Source organism: Pyxicephalus adspersus, chromosome 1 (genome assembly GCF_032062135.1).
Source record: "Pyxicephalus adspersus chromosome 1, UCB_Pads_2.0, whole genome shotgun sequence".
NCBI classification, from domain to species: domain Eukaryota; kingdom Metazoa; phylum Chordata; class Amphibia; order Anura; family Pyxicephalidae; genus Pyxicephalus; species Pyxicephalus adspersus.
The window spans coordinates 154,263,772-154,283,958 of record NC_092858.1 but is presented as its reverse complement, the minus strand read 5'-3'; the positions used below and the strand labels follow the sequence as shown (position 1 = coordinate 154,283,958).

The window sequence follows — 20,187 nt, the reverse complement described above, 5'->3', positions numbered from 1 at the left end:
CCCAGGTGGTTAATAATAATAACAAAAATAATATTCTATTTAACCTTTTTTTTAATAAATCATATTTTTGAGAAACAGTAGGCAAAATAAGCATATTACCCTTATTACACAAAAAGCTCATTCGGTGCCATTTTGATTTCCCAGGCATGACTAAGCTTTATCACTTGTCATCCCTTTGTGTCCAAAAATGTGCACATACTACCCTCTGATGTACTTTCAATAGACAATGCAATGTCTATTGGAATGGCTTATGCATGAACTCTTTACAATGTAAAATAAATGTAAACTAAAATCCAACAGGCAGAATAGTAACCCTTATAATGGCCCCTATTTATTGTACAGCGATGTGTAATATGTTGGCGCTATATAAATACTGTTTATTATTATTAAAGTGCAGAATTTGTTTTCAAGAGATATGAGAAATTGAAAATTATAAACATCTGAATCATTTATGATTTCCTAAAGGAATACCCAAGGAGTCTCAAAAACAAATTGATGTCTCTTGAACCAGTTGGGATATTGGGTGGGGGGCAGAGACCATTGAAGATAATAGCAGTTTTAAGATCATTAAGCTTTAAAGTTTGATGTTCCTAATGTTCTGTACTGGAAACCAGAATGTTGAACAGGCATGGAAGTGAAAATAGCAATTTTATATCTATGGAATGCCAAGATACTTACAAATCATTATCATGACCGGCCTGCACCTTAGGCATTAAGGCAATTTATAAATGCCACCTAGTCAGTTATGTTCAGTACCTTAGATTTCCATGAGCCTTCATGGCATGCTTTGGTTTCCTGATCTTCCTTTTCCACCAATTTATTTCCTCATGTATCCTTGTAAATTCAGGTTCATTAGGTTTTTTTTGCATGTTAAAAGTCTGAATAGGCTACTTGTATCTAAACCTATGTCTATTGTGTTTGTTTTCCAGTTTAAGTGTTTGCTATCCCATCTGTTCAATCATTATCCTCAATCCTGCTGGTACAACCTGTGCTGCTCTGTTTTCCACACACATTTTAAATAATACATTCGCATAGTGTCATGGAGTCATCTTAATTCAGCAACCACCTGATCTGAATTTCCAGACCTTGGTTCCTTCACAAAAATCCTCATAAACCCTCACCCTTAGGTGTGCTATAATCTTTTCCCACTTAGCTGTATTCACTCGAAATCAACCGATCTAAAAAGTATTTGTCCTATGATGTTTCTTTCCAAACACATTGCCAAGTACTCTCCTATCCTATTTACACAGCACACACCCCTAGACTCTGTAACACTTTTATCTCAGAAACAATAAGTTTGTGGTAGAAAATCCAAATCTGGTAGCATACTCAAACCCTGAAATTTATTGAGTGTTTCTGTTGTGGTCTGTGGTAACCCATAGACATTGTTATTGTGGCACGATTATTATTTTTTAGCATTCTTGGGAAATAGTTATCTGACGTGTGTATAGATCCTAATATTGCTCTGAACAACCAACAAACATTTCCAAATATAATATGATTAAGTCACTGAGATATATGTTGTACCTGCATCATGCAAGGAATTTTTAGAGTTTATACTGTGCAGAGTTTAGCTCTGCTTATCTACGCTGGCACAAAGTCAACATTTGTTTGCTAAAATCCTTGTGCAGCTCTGAGAGCTTCAACTACAAGAGCTGGGTAATTACTGCTTGTTATTTTTAAATCTTTATTGTAGGGAAGCCAAAATTGTTCCATAACTGTATTTGTTTAAATAATTAGATTTTTTTTTGAATAATAAAATAATTTGCCAAAGTTTGCATACAATAGAAAATGTTTTAGAGGTGATTAACAATAGAGGGTAAATGGGGCCAAAATATAATTGATTTTTTTAATGTTTGTCTGCATTGGACCTGGTTGAAATATGCTAAAACAACAACAATAAAAAGGACATAACTACTATTACTGTATAACTACTATAATAATATTTATATATAATATTATAAATAATGCCAAAATGTCCATGAAGACTTTACAAAGACACTTTGCTGCAATGTACATAGTTGCAAATCAGCAGATCCTGTAACTAATAATAGGAGTAATAATACCAGAGAAGGAAGCAGGGCACTTCTAGAAAAAAATATTTGTTGATATCACAAATAAAAAAGCTTGGTAGGAATAGGCCACACATATTGGCCCTGATTTACTAAAGCTCTCCAAGGCTGGAGAGAATACACTTTCTTCAGTGAAGCTGGGTAATCCAGAAAACCTGGAATGGATTTCCTAAATCATTTACTATTTGCTAACAAATCCTTATTATCCTTCCCCTTTAAAAATAAATCCCTTGAATTTGTTAAGGAAATGCACATTTTGCTCTTGAATCTTACATAAACCACAAATAGACAGTGTCTATGGCTTACAAGTTAATATGTTTGCATTTTTCAATCACTGAAAGTGACCTTGCGCCTGAAATTGATGTAAATTACATGCAATTTACAAATACTGATTTGCTTTGCTTGCCAATAGTAAACTGTCATTCTAACTTTCAAATTAGCTTCTTCCTGACAAAATCCACAACGATTACCTGGCAGAAAGGTAGTGTAGTCTTTCAATCAGGTCCTAGTATGCACAATTGGGGGAAAAAAATCCTGATGTCTACGGCACTTGGAAATGATGTCAGATGTGAATGAGCGTAGTAAACATTCATAGTAAATGGAGGGAGGAGGTTAGGAGCAGAGGATACGGAGTCGTCTGTATCTAACCTCAGTTGGCCTGCATGCTATTAAAAAAAGTTTTATTGTAACTTCTCTGGGTCTAGAAAATACTTGGAGCTCATGTCACAGAATCTTGTATGTAATGGGTCTGATTTAATAACCCCCCTAGCATTCTAATTCTGTCAGTTGTTTGATGCAAAAAGTGGTCCTATTTTTTTGCAAATAAATTTTTGTTTATATTTTGGGCCTGTAATTCTTAGGAGTAACTCCCGGGTATAATAATTATATTTATTTATTATAATATAATCATAACTTATAATATAATAAAAAATTATAAATCATAATTATAAAAAAAAATGAAATAATAGACCACAACAATGTCATTTAGCAACAATAAACTAAATTATTAAAATTTCTCACAGAAATTTGTCCAAACAAGGGTGCAGTATTATTGATAAATAAATTTATAAATTTTAAACAATTAAATATAGATTTTAGAAAAAGTCCAACATCACAGTCAGGACAGTAGAACCCGGTTTCTTTGTGTTTCTTCCTTCCTCTGTCATCGGTCTTTGAGCAGCAAACCACGCACATCCTTGTAGGTGCTGCCTTTTTCTCGGTTGGTGGGATGTATTCAACAAAGAGACGTTCTGGGTTGACAACGGTGGAAGCACGACGTCCAGGTCTATTTATTGCCACTGATGGTGTTTGGTGGTTCTTGACTATGGATACGGAAATTTGCAAAATGAAGTCTGAATGATTCACAGGCCTCTGACTATTTTTTCTGTACAGAACGTAGGCATTCCATAGGCGCTGCTCAACTAGATTCCTGAAAATCCTCTTGTAATACTTCCTTTGCTGTTTCCTCATCGCTGGGTAGAATGTCATGGCTTGGTCAGCTCTGTCGACACCTCCCATGGTTTTGTTGTAGTCAATCACCACCTGTGGCTTCATCACTTCATTCCCATGTTTTGTGTGTACCAGAACGGTGGAGGCATCATGGACAGTACTCATCAGGCACACATCTTTCTTGTCATGCCATCTTAGGGCCATCATTTTGCTATTCTGCCAGGCAACAATTTCTCCTGTCTTCAGCTTCCCTTTTGCAAACAGTGATGGCAGGTTGCGCCGGTTAGCCCTAACGGTTCCATAGGCATCTGTTCTCTGTCGCAGAAGGAACTCATAAAGCTCAGGAGATGTGTGGAAGTTATCAGTTGTGACACAATATCCCTGTCCTAGCAATGGCTCTATGAGAGATAGCACTGAAGATGTTGAAAATTCATAATGGCTGTATCTGAGGTTGAACTGTGTCCCTTTTCCAGTGTACAGTACTGTATTCCAGATGTAGCCAGATGAGGATTTGCACAGCATATACGTTTTCACGCCATATAGTGTCCTCTTTGACGCAATGTACTGCACCCAGCTGAGCCTCCCCTTGTAAGCCAAAAAAACGTTCGTCAATATTGATGTCTCTGGCACATAGGTCTCCTGGAAATTTTTTAGAATTATCTGAGAAACTTCCAAAATTTTCTTCAGTTTTGGTGCAAGATGGGTGGTCTCATCAAATTCTTCATTGTTTGTGAAGTGAAGGTACTTCATTATGAGGGAAAATCAGTATTCTGGCATGACTGTGCCAAAGAATGGAGTGGCAATCATTTTGTTCTTGGACCAGTACTACTTCTGCACAAGTTTACCCACAACTCTCTGCAGGATCACCAAGCCTAAAAACAGCCAAATGTCATCCTTGGTCACAGGTTCCCACTTTTTGCTTCTTACAAACCTCAGGTGTGGAGCACCTTGTTGTTGTCCAGCGTACCTGCATAAAACAAAATGAAAAAGGTTGTTTAGGATATGTTCTTTTATAGTGTGGTGAAGGTTGCAAGTAATATGTTGGCAAACACAGAGCAGCATACATGTTTGAATAAAAGAAACTTCATTGGTCAAAAACAACTTCAGGTATGCCAGGGGGTCATTGCATTCAGCATCAATTTTCATCCCAGGTGCGCCGGTAAATGGAAATCTTGGTGGTGCTGCCTGGTCCGCATCAAGGTCAATGGAGCACCATGTGCACACAGCACTGACCTCAGGTCCAGAATCTTTGCTCTGTTCACTTTTGCTGTCTGAAGACAAATTTCCTGGTGAATCACTATCGCTCGATTCCACAAGGAACTCCAAATCGCTATCTCTGCTTTCAAGTTCCTCCAAAACAGCGCTTGCGTCAGCGGGTTGTCTTTTGGATGCCATGTGGTCAAGTCTCCAATAATCAGTTAGGAACAATCAAGGTCAAAGTCAAACACAAAGAGATCAAGTGATACATTCAGGAAGTGATTTATAAGCCACAAAAAGTTCAACAAGGGTCAGATCAAGGTCAGGGCTAATAGTGGGCAAAATGTAAATCAGGGCACTGGGCAATAATGCTTTGTGCACTAAAATGTGTTTTTATACTTTTATTGTATGTTTTTATGTGTATTTTACTGTAAAAAAAATATTTAAAAGCAGGTTACATAGTAATCTGCTTTTAAATTTCCTGCTCCCAGAATCCATCACTCCACCACATTACCCGGAAGATGTCACATCTTCCCGGGTGATGCTATGGGGCTGTCCCGCCCTGCCTCACCCCTTAGATCCACCAACAGCTATTGGTGCTCGCACCACCTGGAGGATGTGAGCATCACATCTCCTGGGTGATCAGCAATAGTAAATTCCGGGGGTGATGCCAGTGGGAAATCACCCGCCACTGGCATCACCCCAGAATTTACTATGCTCATTGCATCACCAGTTAGATGCTATACACAATGCAGAAGTCATGCATGGTGCATCGCATCTAACTGATAATAAGCGCAGCGGCATGACCGCTGTAATCTGCCTTTAAATTTACCACCTGGTCACGCCCCCCAACAGACAGACGCCCCGGCATCACAGCGGGATCATTAGACTGCCGTTGGAGCACGGGGAGCAGGTGAGTGGGGCTTCTAAATTTACCCCGAGTGTGACCCGGGGTACAGCTTTTTGCAAGTGGATTCCACCCCGAGTCACAATCGGGATTACCGCTAGGGGGATTAAAGCTCTCAAAAGCTAGAGAGGATACACTTTCATCAGTGAAGCTGGGTCATCCAGCAAACCTGGAATAGATTCTTAGCAAATGTTTTGAATCTTGGACTAGATCCATTCCAGGTTTGGTTGATGGATCACCCAGCTTCACTGATAAAAGTGTATCCTTTACAAAGTGTAGCCTTGGAGAGCTTTAATAAATCAGGCTTTTTATCTGATATGATAAGGCAGCTTACTTTAAATATGTATATTCAGGTGGCACAATGTCCACACTGTCCCTGGGTGACCAGCAAGTACCATGCCCATGCTACATTTGTGTCACCACCATGTAACATGCCCATATTACCCGTATATTACCAATCAGATATCATGTCCACAATACCTCTGTGCCACTAGCAGGTGCCTTGCCAACACTACCTCTGCCACCAACATGTACCTTCTAAATGCTAGCTTTGGGGCACTGGCAGTTACCATTCCACACCACCTCTGTGTCACTGGCAATTTACTTTATTTACTCTACTTCTATGCCAACAGCCAATTCCTTTTATCACACCACCTCAGGCTACTATCTTACTTGCACTACCCATGTAACATCAACAGGTACCATGCCCACACTATCACTATGCCACCATCAGGTACAATAAACGGAGTGGGCCTGATTATTTAAAATTCTTCAAGACTGGTGAAAAAAAACTATTATGGGAGAACCTGGGTGATCCAGCAAACATTAAACATATCCTAAAATAATTTGCTATTGTCTGCAAATGTTTTTAATCCTAGACCAAATCTATTCAGGTTTACTGGATCATCTAGGTTCACCAGTGACAATCTATCTTCTTCAGTCCTGGAGGGCTTTAATAAAACAGTCCCACCAGGCTACCATCAGGTTTCTTACACACACAACCTCTGTGCCACCAGCAAGAATGTTACCCATGCCTCCACTGTGCCACCAACTTGTACTTTGTGCAATTTTTTTCAATGTGATCAAAGCATCTTGTCCACAGTTTGCTGTACAATGCTTTCAAGCCGCAGCCTTTATGTCTGGCCTACTGCTGGGCTGCAGACAACAAAAGAAAAGCATGAAGAAAATGGGCAAGAAAATAGTCTATAATCAAGCTATGGTCAGAACAAAGCTGATGTTTCCTAATTTTTATTTTATTTAGTTTACCTTAAAAATAATAACTACTATTGCTTTTAATGCTCAATGTTAACACTTTTGAAACCACTGAACAAATAAAAGTTGGTTTCTGTATCCTGCAGTGAAAGTTTATTGAGTATTATCTCTCATTATGATGTTTATTTAAAGCTACATTTTGTTCTATTACTTTTAGAGAAAGAAGGGGAGGGGTAACATTTTCACTTTTTTTACCATCTGGGACTACTTAGGGATATTTCCCTTCACTTCTTGTTCTATAGACATAACAGTTAGTGAGAATATGTCTTTGTAATGTAAGGTTAATCCCCTCTTATACAGTTGTCACAAAACCAAGATTTCCTTTTTCCTGTTCTGATAACTCATTATTATAGATTTCTAGATTATTGTAGATTAACTCTTATTTGTAGTGCTTATTAAGGCAGTCATATGACTACATTTAGGACTTTATATAAAAGGGTTGATAAGGTGAGATTAGGTGACGTAGGTAGAAGAACCTGGATAAGGATGGTGGTGCCCAGTTTCCAGCCCACGCAAGAAGGAAGTAGGAGTCCCAGGACGGGACTGACTAAACTAACATAGGGATCAATGGCTTTTCACCTGTAGGGATAATATTTTTATAAATGTAAGAGTCACAAGGTATACAAACAAAATAAATAAATAAAAAAAGATTAGGTTTTAAAACCTCACCCCACTATCCTCTATCCAAATTGAAAAGTTTTCCTTATACTTTATGTAGTTATTATTCATGGTAACTCTTGTGAGCATTGTGCTAACTTTGGTGGTGGCAGTTGCAGCTGCTGTGATGAGTACAAGCCATTAGAATACGGGTTCCTGAAATAAAGTTAAATATCAAGGAAATTATAGAATCATATTGCTTTATCACATGGGTTTATTACAAAAAAAACATTTTAAGAAAAATATGGAAGACGAAAGAGATACAGTGATGATTTGTGAGAGGGTTGGCGCAGTATTTTTCACTTCATCGGGCTTAATCACATAGAAATTAGATAACTTGTTCTAGACAGAATACATATTGTAACGGCATGAATCAACTATAAACAGGGAAGGAATTGGATTTCACACTATAAATTTACCGCTGTGACAATAAAATGGACCCAAGGTTTTGGCATGTAAGCTAGTAAGTTCTGGGAACTTGGCAAAAAGAGAACCAGTGCACAATTCATTATTCATGGTAGAAATAGGTTCAGTCCAAATACAAGATTTACAGATTAAAGTCTTTAAGGGACACTTTGGGGTAGAAGTAGATTTATAAAACGTTTTCGAACCAATTCAGTACAGAGCATTCAAACGAATACTAATGATTTTAGGCTTGCAGCTTAGTTATACACTAGAATTGTATTTTAGATTGAATATTATTATATTCATACTTTTTAACTCATATTAACTTTTGCAGAACACAAACTGCAACCAGAAAAGTAAATGTAAGCTATAGGGAGTTGGGGATAAATTTAGGCAGGATCTCCCTATGTCTTATAACTAGGTTGTGGTTTAGATTTACAGCTGCCGTGGGGTTCATGAAACTCTCAAACTTTTGACCAGGTGACTTCCAGTGATAAAGAACATTGAATAATGCAGAGCAAAGCTTTTATTACAGTCAGCTGAGTTGCAATATTTGGAAGGAATAGATAAGCCAGACCCCTATGTAGATAGATGCAGGTATGGGCTTACAACATTCATGTTGTCAGTTATTGTTGTGGCTGCTCAAGCCCAAAATTTTGTGTATGTTAAGAAACTATTTTTTTTATTACATTTGTACATGTCTCTGGTCATGGCAGTGATTGGCTTACCATGCAATCTTCTTGAAATTTGAAGGAGGAAATGTCACCAGAATTTGTGCCTGTACAGTGTGGGCTCGGGTGACGTAAGATGAACCTGGAAACAGACAGAAGAAGATGGCAGCATTCACTGGTTCCTCCATGCCCGAAAGTAGAAAAATGTAGGATGGCATGGAACCCAAAAGAATCAAACTGCAGAGAGTCTGAGGGCTCCGCAAATGTAAAGGTGTCATTTTTTTTTCATTTTGCGTTAAGTGAAGTCAATCCAAGCAGAAAATTCTACCCAATTAAAGGTCTGTTCTGTTTTGTTACTTTCTGTGTATGGATTTACTTTTTTGTGTGCTATTTTCTCAATAAAAAACATTGAAATACAGATAACAAAGGGTTTTGTTAAAACATATTTTAGATGTACAAAATATACAAAAGGTTTAGTTTAAAAAAAGAGAGAATTGTGTAATTTTTAATAATGTAATTAGTAATTTTCAAAGATAAAATGGAATGTGCTGCATTTTTTTGGTTCGGGATGTTTCTTTTAAATGCTAAGTGAAAGGACAAAACATAGGTGATTGTTCTCTGCAGTTTTAGCAGGACCCGGTTCTGTAGGTAGGAAATAATCACATTCAGTCAGTGGAGTTCTCTTCTTGTGCCAGTGTGCAGATGTGAATTGAGGTGATTCTATCTGCTCTAAATGTATTCACATTGTGTAATAATCCTTTCCATTTGCTACCACATAATCAGAGAAATAACATTCCTGTGACTTAGAGTCCTGGCTTAGGAATAAAGCACATTATTTCTTCCTGAATTAAAACAAATCTCTTCCTCAGTAAACACTTTAAATCAAAATTCCTGCAGTTGATTATACATTCCGACTGGTCTTGATGAAATCATTTGATGAGGGAAGGTACATATATATACTGTATTTAGGAAATTAAAAGGATGCTAATTGAATTAGTTAATTCATGCCATTTAATAACATAGTAAGCTATTTTAAACAAGTAAAATATTTTAACCATTGTATAATAGTTCCTTGGTCATTTTTAGCAAGGTCAACTTGAACTCCAATGCTCATTTTATTTTATTCTTAATATGTATTTAAGTGAACATATACCATTTTTGTTTGAAAAAAATTGGGAAAATCCCCTCTGCTTCTGTATTTACCTATGCAGCAGTAAAGACTGAAAGGGAAACCTGCAGCCTCCCTGTATACATATGGTACTTATCCCAGGAGGCTGTGGGATGCTCCTTCTATGCATGCCTGAGGTTAAGCATGCATCATCAGGGGCTTCCCTGGAATTCATAAAAGATGTGCAGATCTTGTGTCTGTGCAGTGCAAGGTCAAAGAACAATAGTAGAAGCCAAGACAAGAGGGAAGAAGATGGCCGCGCCCACTGTCCCAATCACATCAGAAAGAAGAAAGTAGTCGAGATGACGCAGAACCTACTAGACTTGATTGACCTACAAGATTGTGGATGGATTTTCTTTACCGAAAGTTCCACTTTAGTGTGTAATTTCACAAATTTCCCATAATCCTTAAAAGTCAGGCATGCATTGTTAGTTGTTAGATTGTCACACACATTAAACCAACAGCTAAAGTTTGAAATAGGAGTCAGTGCTACACATGCCTGTCTGCATCATCTGGTTGTTCTATACAAGAACATGTTTCAGCCATTTGGGACAGGTGATGGAGGTGCTCAGTAAAAAACAGGTTCATTTCCCTGCACGCAATTTTCTTTGTAACAGCTGAAAAGTTTGGGATATTCTATCATGTTCTATCTTGAGGTCTGTGGTCACTAGGACAAATAGGACATGATGTCTAGGAAATGGTGTGTTAATACACTTTATTACATGGTAGCTTTTTTCAGATGATAATGACCATTTTTAGGTGTCTTTTTAGGTAAAAACATACACTGGTCTTGGTTGGCTTGGTTTTGACTTATTTAGCTGCATTTAGGTAAAGCGGAACTAAACTGAAAACAAAAAAATGACACTTACCTTTAATCCTGCAGATCCCTCAATGGTGCTGGTCCTTCCTGCAATCTGGTCCAGCGTCATCCTGGAATACCCCTTCGACCCAGCGATGAGGAAGCGTTGGGCGCTACCATCTTCAGTCTGCTCTTCCGTTTTCTTAGCACGCCACCCGATCTTGCACCCGATCGGGTGATGTAGCCAGCTATAAAGGGGAAAAAAAGAGCCAATCTCACTGTGCTTATGTGAGATTGGCATCTTATTCCCCTTGCCCCTTTTGCACATATCTGAAACTAGGATATACGGAGAAGGAACACCCAGAGCCTCCTGGGATGCATGCCGTAGGTGCACCAGGAGCCTTTGCGCTGCGGCAATCAAGACTGAAAGGGGACGTAACTATTTTTTAAGTGCAACACACTTTTTTTTTTTTAAAAAAAAGGGTGTTCCCTTAAAAAAAAATAACATTTTTATTTTACATATAAGGGTTGTCTACCCCTTTATGTAAAGTGAGAATCTTGAGTTTAGGTCCACCTTATTATACCTGATTAGCAGGATATCCAATTAGACAGGATATGGGCAGCAGAATAGTAAACTTCTACTAATTACAAGTTTTATAACGCCCCCTCTTGGATGTATATGCTAAATATATACTGTATATAATATATGCTGTATGTCACAGCATTATTGCTGATCTTACAGTGCTGAGGTCTGATAGGGCTCAGCTTAAAAACTTTGTTTAATATCACTGTGAGTAATGAGCATGCATGCACACCTGTACACACATGTTCATGTAGGAGAGTACACCTGTGCAAAGGTGTAATAGTTGAGGGAAGACAAGGAAAGACAAGAGTGAAGGAAGGAGAAAAGTAGAGAGAGTAGAGATAAAGATGAGAGAAGGAAGGAGAGGAGGTAGAACAGGAAGGAGGGAAGGCTGAAGAGGAAGAAAAAGGACAAGAGAGAAGAAAGGAGACAAGAAGAGAGAGAGTAAGGGAGGAGGAAGGATAAGAGAGAAGAAGCAAACTAGAAGGAGGAAGAAGAAGTAAGAAGGAGGGAAACCAAGAAGGATAAACAGAAGAACGGATATTTTCCATTATTTACTAAAGCATTTTAAAAATGAAAGAACAATATGTGTATTTCATACAATTGTATCACGCTTTTTGTGTTTGTTTTTTGTTTCATACTGGATTGTAATAAAAATATTAAAAGCAACTATACAAAGTGTTCAAATCTTTCCTTTCCAAGAACATTTGGTTGATGAGTGATGGCTGCCACGATGTGCTAGAAATGTTTTCCCATTATATCCAATTATGGGTAAATCCAGTTTTACATTCCTGCACCAAAAATACAGTATAGCTTGCATGTGAGAGATAACATGTTGATGAATGAGGTGCTTATGTTGGCATAATGTTTTAGGAATAAAGAGGGAAGAAAAAGCAGGGTTGTCTGATTCAATATATAATAAGTAAACAAGGAGCTCAGTCACCTAATGAAACACATCCAATGAAAAATGGTGCCCTGCACTACATTGAACATTTACATTATATTTATCAAAATGTTCAAAGTGCGATTGAATAAACTGCAAAGCCCCCTGTATAAACTATGATAGTGAAATATTAGATGAAGTGAAAACTTTAAACATAACAAAGGTTTTTGGGTTGCTTCCCCACAGTATATTGAGCTGTTGGCATTAATAGGACATTTACTGTAGCATTCCTGCTAGTCACTTTTGTTTTGTTTCAGTTTCCCTCCTCCAGATTGACTCTCAGAAGATACCACTAACAGAGTATTAATTCTTCACGGATCATCCTTCTGTCAACAGACAGATCACCAACGGGCGCGTCATATGTTCTAGACACAACTTGGCATTTGTTCTGATGTATCCTGCTGACTACCAGCTCCAGTCTTCCATGATGTCACTGTCTCCATAAGTTGTAGAAGCTGCAGTCACTGCATGCATCTTGAGATTCATTTTATGTTGGTGTTGGATGTTGCTTTGACAGCTTTGCATGTGTTGGCTGTGAATAAACAACAGAAAGCATAAACAATTCTTTAACAAAGTTGGCACTCGGCATATCTTACTGGGTCTGTCTTATCAGGTGATAGCTCCTACGGGTGTTTGGAATCACTGCTAAAACCAAACTGGCAAATAAATTGGACAGCCATTATTCTTTGATTATTTTGTTTACAAACAGCCTTTCTCTAAGTACGAGTGATTTCTGTTGTACTAATATGTATAATATTATTGACTTATATATATTATTTATATTATATATATGTATTAGCAAAGGTAAGATACCTTTTTATCGAGGTATGAACCCATTGGCGTAATAGGACAAGTGCAGAACATTTTAAATCATTTTTTAAATGTTATTTTCCCTTTTCAATACACTTTTGGACACTGGATGGTAAATCCAACAACACACAGGGAACCAAGGGTTTATGCACACCAGTAGTACTCACTGATGCAATGCAAAAAACATGCTGATTCCAGTAGTATATAAAGTTTAGAATTAAATAGTTACAAAGGTTGAAAAAAGACATAAGTACATCAAGTTTAATCACTAAGGAAATAAACATTTTACAAACCTGCATATCAGAGAAAACAGAGAAAACCATATATGCATAGATGATTCAGAGGAAGGAAACGGGAAATTTCTATCCTGATCTCATGGTGAGATGTTCACCTTTATCAACTGTTTCTGATTTTCCTGGATCAACAGTCTCCTACCTTTTAAACTGCAATACCCAGTTATATTCTGTGCTTCTAGAAAATAATTCAGCTTTTTCTTAAAGCAATCTACATACATTAGAGATATGTAAGTAAACTCCACACATGTTTAACAGTTATTTGTTGTTATTTGTGAGCAAAAATGTAATACAGTGCAGGTAACCATGGCAGAGATGTGGTGGCTATGTTAGTTTGCATTTGTGGGATATAAACATTTTTTGTAAAATGAAAATACCAGTTGTCTATTTGTCTTATCAGACTACCATGTAATAAAAACGAGCAAAGACAGACATGGTTAATGTCCAGCCTGTGTGACAACTATGTCTCCTTCCAAAGATATCATAGAGACGCATTGTAGACACAGCAAAACAGGAAAAAAAACATTAAAAAAAAAAATAAAAAACCCAATCCAACCACTACATCCATATATATATATATATATATATATATATACACAATTACATGTGCAGAAGTCGACGTACAAGTAGTATATTTGTTTTTTTTACAAGTGAAATCTCCAAAATGTAAATCTTATCCACTCTTCACTACTAAGTAGGATGGTAACCAAGAAAAGATATTTGCCTACCCTGCATCCTAAAGCTGCGTACACACTTCCAATTTTTATCGTTCAAAATGAACGACGAACGAACGACGAACGATCGATTGGGCAAAAATCGTTCGTAAAAAAAGTAACCAACGACGCCGACGAACGAGGAAAGTCGTTACTCCTCCCCTATGCACCTTTTATCTGACCAATCAATTTAAATCAAAACCTGCATCTTTAACCCATTAACTGACCTCTGCCCATTCCCCCACAGTCATGTTGGCCCCCGCCTAGCTCCCCTCTCGCAGGCTCTAGGGCCTCCCTTGATTGACAGAGAAAAGGAAAATCCTGATGACACTCAAGGTTAATTAACCACTAGTGCCCGGGGATTGCAGTGGATTTACAGGGCACTAGAGGGGATAGCACAAAGGAGGATTCCCAGGGCTGCATAAATGAATGCTGCTCTGGAAATCCTCCTTTACTGATTTCCTGGAACGTCCGATGGGTTCGCGGAATCGGTTCACGGAAATTTCACAGACCAATCGGAAGTCCGAGGAAATTTTTGCGAGAATGCCATCCATATATATAAGATAAATGTCTACAAACCAAGTCAGCAGTGCTGATCCCATATTCTGTTTTTGATAGTTTACCTTTATCATATTAAATATTTTGATAAAAAAAAAAGATTAACAAAAAGTAATTTATAAATATCACAAACACATTATTATAACAGACTTATCTTTGATCAGTCAAATGAATATCTTGGTCTGAACATATCAAAAATGTCTATTTAGCATTGTTTATTTGTGTAAAATTTATCAGCAACCAAGAGACAGTTAATTTACAAAGAAATTGAAAATATCACTTTTAATAAACTAGAAGTAACTGATATAAACTATCTTTAATTAGAAATCATACATCTGTTATATCAGAGGAGACCCTCATGTCAAACTGGAAAATGAATCCACCATCTACTAAACTGGAGAAATAGGAGAGGGAGCTGAAATAATAATGTATAGATCATTGGAAAACTGAAGAATAAAGAGTAATGACTGACTGCAGAGACAAACTGTTATGTTCTTAATATATGTCAGTGCAGTGGCAGCATGTCAAATGCAAATGAAACACTGCACCAAATAGAATGTATCATTAATAAGCGTGTTATATCTTATATCTATGTTGGTCACAACACTTTATATTCAGACTTTAACTGCAAAATTGTCAAAGGAAGTACATCAATTCCTAGCTTTCAAAATCAGCAATTGATGTGTAAATACAGCAGCCATAGAAACTATTGGTGCCAGAAACGCTGTTTATAAACACTAAAATTTAAGTACTAGACAAAAATATACAAACTAACATTGTTACAATTGTATCTACTCTATTTCTTTTATCATCAGGTCCGAAGAATGAGCTTCAGTTTGCATATGATATCAGATAATTATGAATTTGTTTCTTAGTAATCTCTTATGGTTAATTTACTTTTCTCAGCCCTAATAAAGTGCTTTTTGCTATTCTCCTCTATGAATAAATTCCTACTAACATCTTACCTTTTTTATTTGTTTTGTTTGTTGATTTTAGTGTCAGATAAAATATAAAAACTATAGAACAAACTCTAGAAGTTTTTTTTTTTTGTTTAGCAATAGTTACAATATTTTTAAAGTAAGACCGATCAAAGTAGAAAACTAAATGTTTTTTAGGGCAATATATTAAACACCACTAACATCTAACATAATTGGCCAATATTACTCATTTCAACCTAAATAAATTGGACCGAACAATGATGGAGGAAGGACATCACTGCTCCCTCTAGGCTCTAACCATTTTATTAGTCTATATTGGTATAGATAAGTCTATATTAGTGTAAATAACGACATTTCAAATATAACTAAAAATGTCCTGTACTTAATGTCCTGTATTAATAGTTTTATCAATAGTATTCAGCCTTTTCAGAGGCGGAAGCACCTGACACTGCCATCTTCGTCCGTCTCACTGTACGTGCATGAGATACCTTCATTTTTTGCCCCCAGTGTAGGAAAAAGCCCCTTCTGGGCATGCTTGAGAATGGCCATACACAGAAGGAGCAGCCAGAAGCCTTGTGGGATGCTTGATATGGGTATCCCAGGCAGCTCTGCACTCCTAATCTTTCTTGACCACCAAACAGACAAAAGAGCTTCATTCTTTTTTTTTTTCTTTTTTTTTTTTTAAAGATTCCTAAACAAAAAGCCATAATTTTTACTTTACATAATGGGGTTGTCTACCCCCCTTTGGTGATAGGTCCACTTTAAATGGCATGTCAGGAAAAAACACTTTTTTTTTGCATGCTGCAGAGAGGGACCCTGGCTATCAATGTGGAGGTCTCAGCAGTATGACCTGCCCCCTGCTAAGTCAAACCTGTAGCTTTCTAATCAACAAGACTCCTGCTTCCTTCTGATTGGAGAGATTTAGCTCTGATTAAACAGAGAATGTGACAGATATCATTGCTGCTACATAGAGAACAAGCACTCTTCTCTTGCTGCATGCTTGCAGGGGACAGACACTATTACTACAGCTGTGGCTTTCTAAAGCAATTAACCTGCATGACTTGTACACCTTTTATTTCGACATGCCTAGAACTAACTCAGCTGATATAATGTATCCTACAAGTCTTGTTGGGCATTTATTGTAAATTTTCAATGCAGCACATCTTTATACAGTGATATGGTATGATAGCATACAACTGATGTGCCATAAATACAATCAAGAATTAGAAACAAGAATAATATTGTACTCAGAGCCTCATCCTAGAAGCTTGAACTATGTGAGCTATGCCTTAAAAAAGACAAAGTCCATTAATCACAGTTGTTATTTATTTTTTTCTCTAAAGATATACAATTCACATGATATCCTTTTTTTACCATATGTCTCTTGTCCTAATTAAATATTGCAGTAATATGATTAAACAATAAAGCACCCATACAGACAGTATTTCCAATAACACAGAAGGATTAGCTAAACACGATCTCCCATTACAAGGGTATAAAGTTAAAGTACTAAGTGGCTTCGCATCCACATTCTTTGAAGAATAAACTAAGTAACAAACATGATCTGAACGCTGGTGGGATCTTCCTGCTGTTTACAATATAGCAAACATTGTCTTCAATCTTTGTCAGATGTGTCGGTAATAAAAGCCGTAGACGCACGGTACATTCTACAGCCAGAAAGACTAGGAAACTGTTGTTCAGATTTGCTTAGAATGTTTGACTATATAAGCATTCCATACCATGAAACAGATGTGGAGAGCTGGATGCTGAATTGGTCCATTCATTTCCAATGTAAATTATATACTGCCATATCTGCTCCGTATTGAGAAGCCGCTGTAATGACTTTGAGAAGGAGGGTTACATTGGGAGCTGGGCCTACTCCTTTTTTTTTACCTAGGTCTGAAATATGCAATCGCAAATGTTGGATGTAAAACACTTGAAAATTCCACTGATTGTTAGTTTTCATTTATACACACATTGAATTCTTTGTTAAAAGTAATCAAAAGTATTCTTTCCTGGGGTCCCAACATCTGCACTTCATTATCTGGGACCCATAAAATAAAGTGCAAATGGAAAGAAAGAAAATTACTATTACTAATTGCCATTATGTGTAAAGTGAACCTGTCCTGGATTTCGAATATCTGGATCAAACAGGCTACCTAAGAGTCGGCTTGTCTAGAAAAGCCTTTTCAGTGCCTCATTTGAATCTGAACTGAATTTGCGAGAAAAGGCTCAACTTCCTCAGCTTCAGACCAGAGTACAGCGCCAGATTCGCACACACTTGTGATGGAACCCCGCTGCTGCACTTTTTATGCTACTTGTTTGTTCACCGAGCAATATAATAAATATCGGCACTAATGTCAAGTAATTCTTTGCTTATTTTCATTGTGTTCACATTGGAGAACCAGTAAGCAAAGACCTTTTTGTGAGCTGGAAAGCTTGTAGACATCAGACATGCTCTCCATCTTCTGGTCTTCTTATCAACTGCACAATTCCTAGGCGCTGGGAGCTAAAATGTTTTTTTGCTCATTTCAAGTTAATGAAATCAAGAAAAAATGTTGGCGCGTGAATTGGCTTGCAGACGTTTTCTGAAACACTGCTTTCTTGGTCTGATGACTTATTACAATTGACTCATAATTGCTCTTTTGCTTTCCACTTCCCTACCTGCCAATGTGAACTTAATAGAATAAAAGCCATTCCTTATTTTAATATTAATACTTGACAATGATTTTATTCCTGAAAAAAATGTAAAAATTTCAATATTCAAGATAATTTAATAAGCCAGAACAAAGTGCAATGCAAATGTGGGAAAAACAGTAATACATAATGACTGTAGATGAACTAATTTTCTCTTCTCCCCTGCCTATGAACTTCCTGACCCCCCCCTCCATCTTATCTATTTTGTGATTCAGCGGGTCACCAACAAAATACGTTTAAAAGCCATCTTAACTCTAATATGAGATGATAATACTTTTTTTGTGTCAAAGTGAACCAAAAAGGCACTGGAAGAAAAATCTATACAAGGTAATGGTAACACCGACAGCAGCTTAAATACATGACAAAGTAGCACCTGCTGTACATCTTTAGGCCTCCTCTTCTCTGTTCATCCAAAAAAGCAAACAAAAAACACTTCCAGCATTAGAAGCATGTGACTTTCTCCCCTCTGAATTGAGGATACTGGTGATTTGGATGGGGTTTTGTCCCCTAACACTGTCATTCAAGGTTGGGAGAAGAACTGGGAAAAAAGTTCTGTATAAAAGTTACTAAGTTATTCTCCCGCAGGAAGGATCCATTTGGCAGTGGTTGTAAAGTGTAAAGTTGTAAAGCGGACCTATGACCAAAAGTTTTACTTTACATAAAAGGGTAGATAATTCTTTTATGTAAGGTAAAAAAGATCTTCTTCCTACTTTGTAGGGGGTTGGAAACCCACAGTGATAAAGATAAAATGGGAGAGGAGAGCCTCCTGGGATACCTATGTCACACATACCAGGAGGCTTCTGGCTGCCCATACCCAATATCAAGAATGTGCAGAAAGAGCTTTTTCTTCAATGAGGAAAAATAAATCCCAATCTCACCCATGTGCAGTGAGCTCAGCACCCCATTTACAGCAGGCTACGTCACCCGATCTCATGCCAGTGCAGTGCGAGATCGGGTGACATAGGCAGAAGCCAGAAGATAAAGAAAAAAGATAGCGGTGCCCGGTGCTTCCATTGTGCCGGGAAGAAGGCAGATTACAGGATGGCACGAGAGCCAATCCAGAAAAGACTGATAGATAGAAATAAAAGTGAGTATTTTTAGTTCTTTTAGTTTGCTTCTGCTATAAGGAGAGGATACATAAGAATGATCTTGTCTTTTTTATAACCTTGGTTAGAATCCTGGATGTAACAATCAGGCAGTCTAACCCTTACATATGGGATAAAATAAAACAACTTCTTAGAGCCACTGTTACTTTAAATAAGCTTGTGCTTAGCCCACTGTCTATAAATGTAAGGTCTGTTTTTCAGTACATTAGCCATTGCCTCTGTAAGGCCCTGGTCAGCACCAGTCCTCACCAGACACCAGTCCCCCAATCTATCGCTGCAGTCTTCACCTATAGCAGCCCCCGCTCAGCCTCGGGAGACTGGTTGCGTCTCCCAGCATTCGGTTGCCCCCAGGACATACTGCGCAAGAGATGGTGTCTGGATATAGACTGGCAGCAAGCCAGGAGCCCACAGATAAAGCATTACCAACATTTCAACAGAGCAACGTCCAGAAAACAGAGCAGAGGTCATACACAAGATATCAGTCCACCAAGTACAAAGGAAAAAGCCACAAGCAGAGTTGGGGTCACAGGCAAAGGTTGGTTTAGGCTGAGTTCAAGAGGGCAGTCAGGAACAGGCAAGGTCAGCAACAAATATATCAGATGAAAACAAACTTCAGCACAGATTAGCCCAGCTTTACTCTACAACAGGCACTGGTGACTGGGAGCAGAGAGGTTATAAAATCCCAGCAGCCATTACCAGTGCAGGGCTGAGTCTGGAGCCAATTGCCTCTGAAATCCCCTTCAGCTGTGCACAGCCTCATAGAGCGTTGCTGGAGAAGCGAGAAATACATCAGGCTGTACAACTAAAGGGAAGCAGAGGCTGTCGCTATCTTAGTCTTCCTGGCAGCTGCAAATGACATTGCTGGACAGACAGTGTTTCATACAGTGTTTCATACTTGACAGGTGCAAAGGGGGATAGTAAAGTGTCCTTACCTCTACCGGCCAGTCCA

The 20,187-nt window shown here is 37.8% G+C and overlaps 1 long non-coding RNA gene across 1 annotated transcript in view; it reads left to right on the top strand.

The window, feature by feature from the left end:
* The window catches only part of LOC140322795 (uncharacterized), a 53,351-nt gene extending 44,384 nt beyond the window's left edge, over positions 1-8,967 (top strand). Inside the window, exon 3 of the long non-coding RNA XR_011919251.1 lies at positions 8,713-8,967. This is a non-coding gene — a long non-coding RNA (uncharacterized lncRNA). The remainder of the gene's footprint in view (positions 1-8,712) is intronic.
* Positions 8,968-20,187: the final 11,220 nt, after the last annotated feature.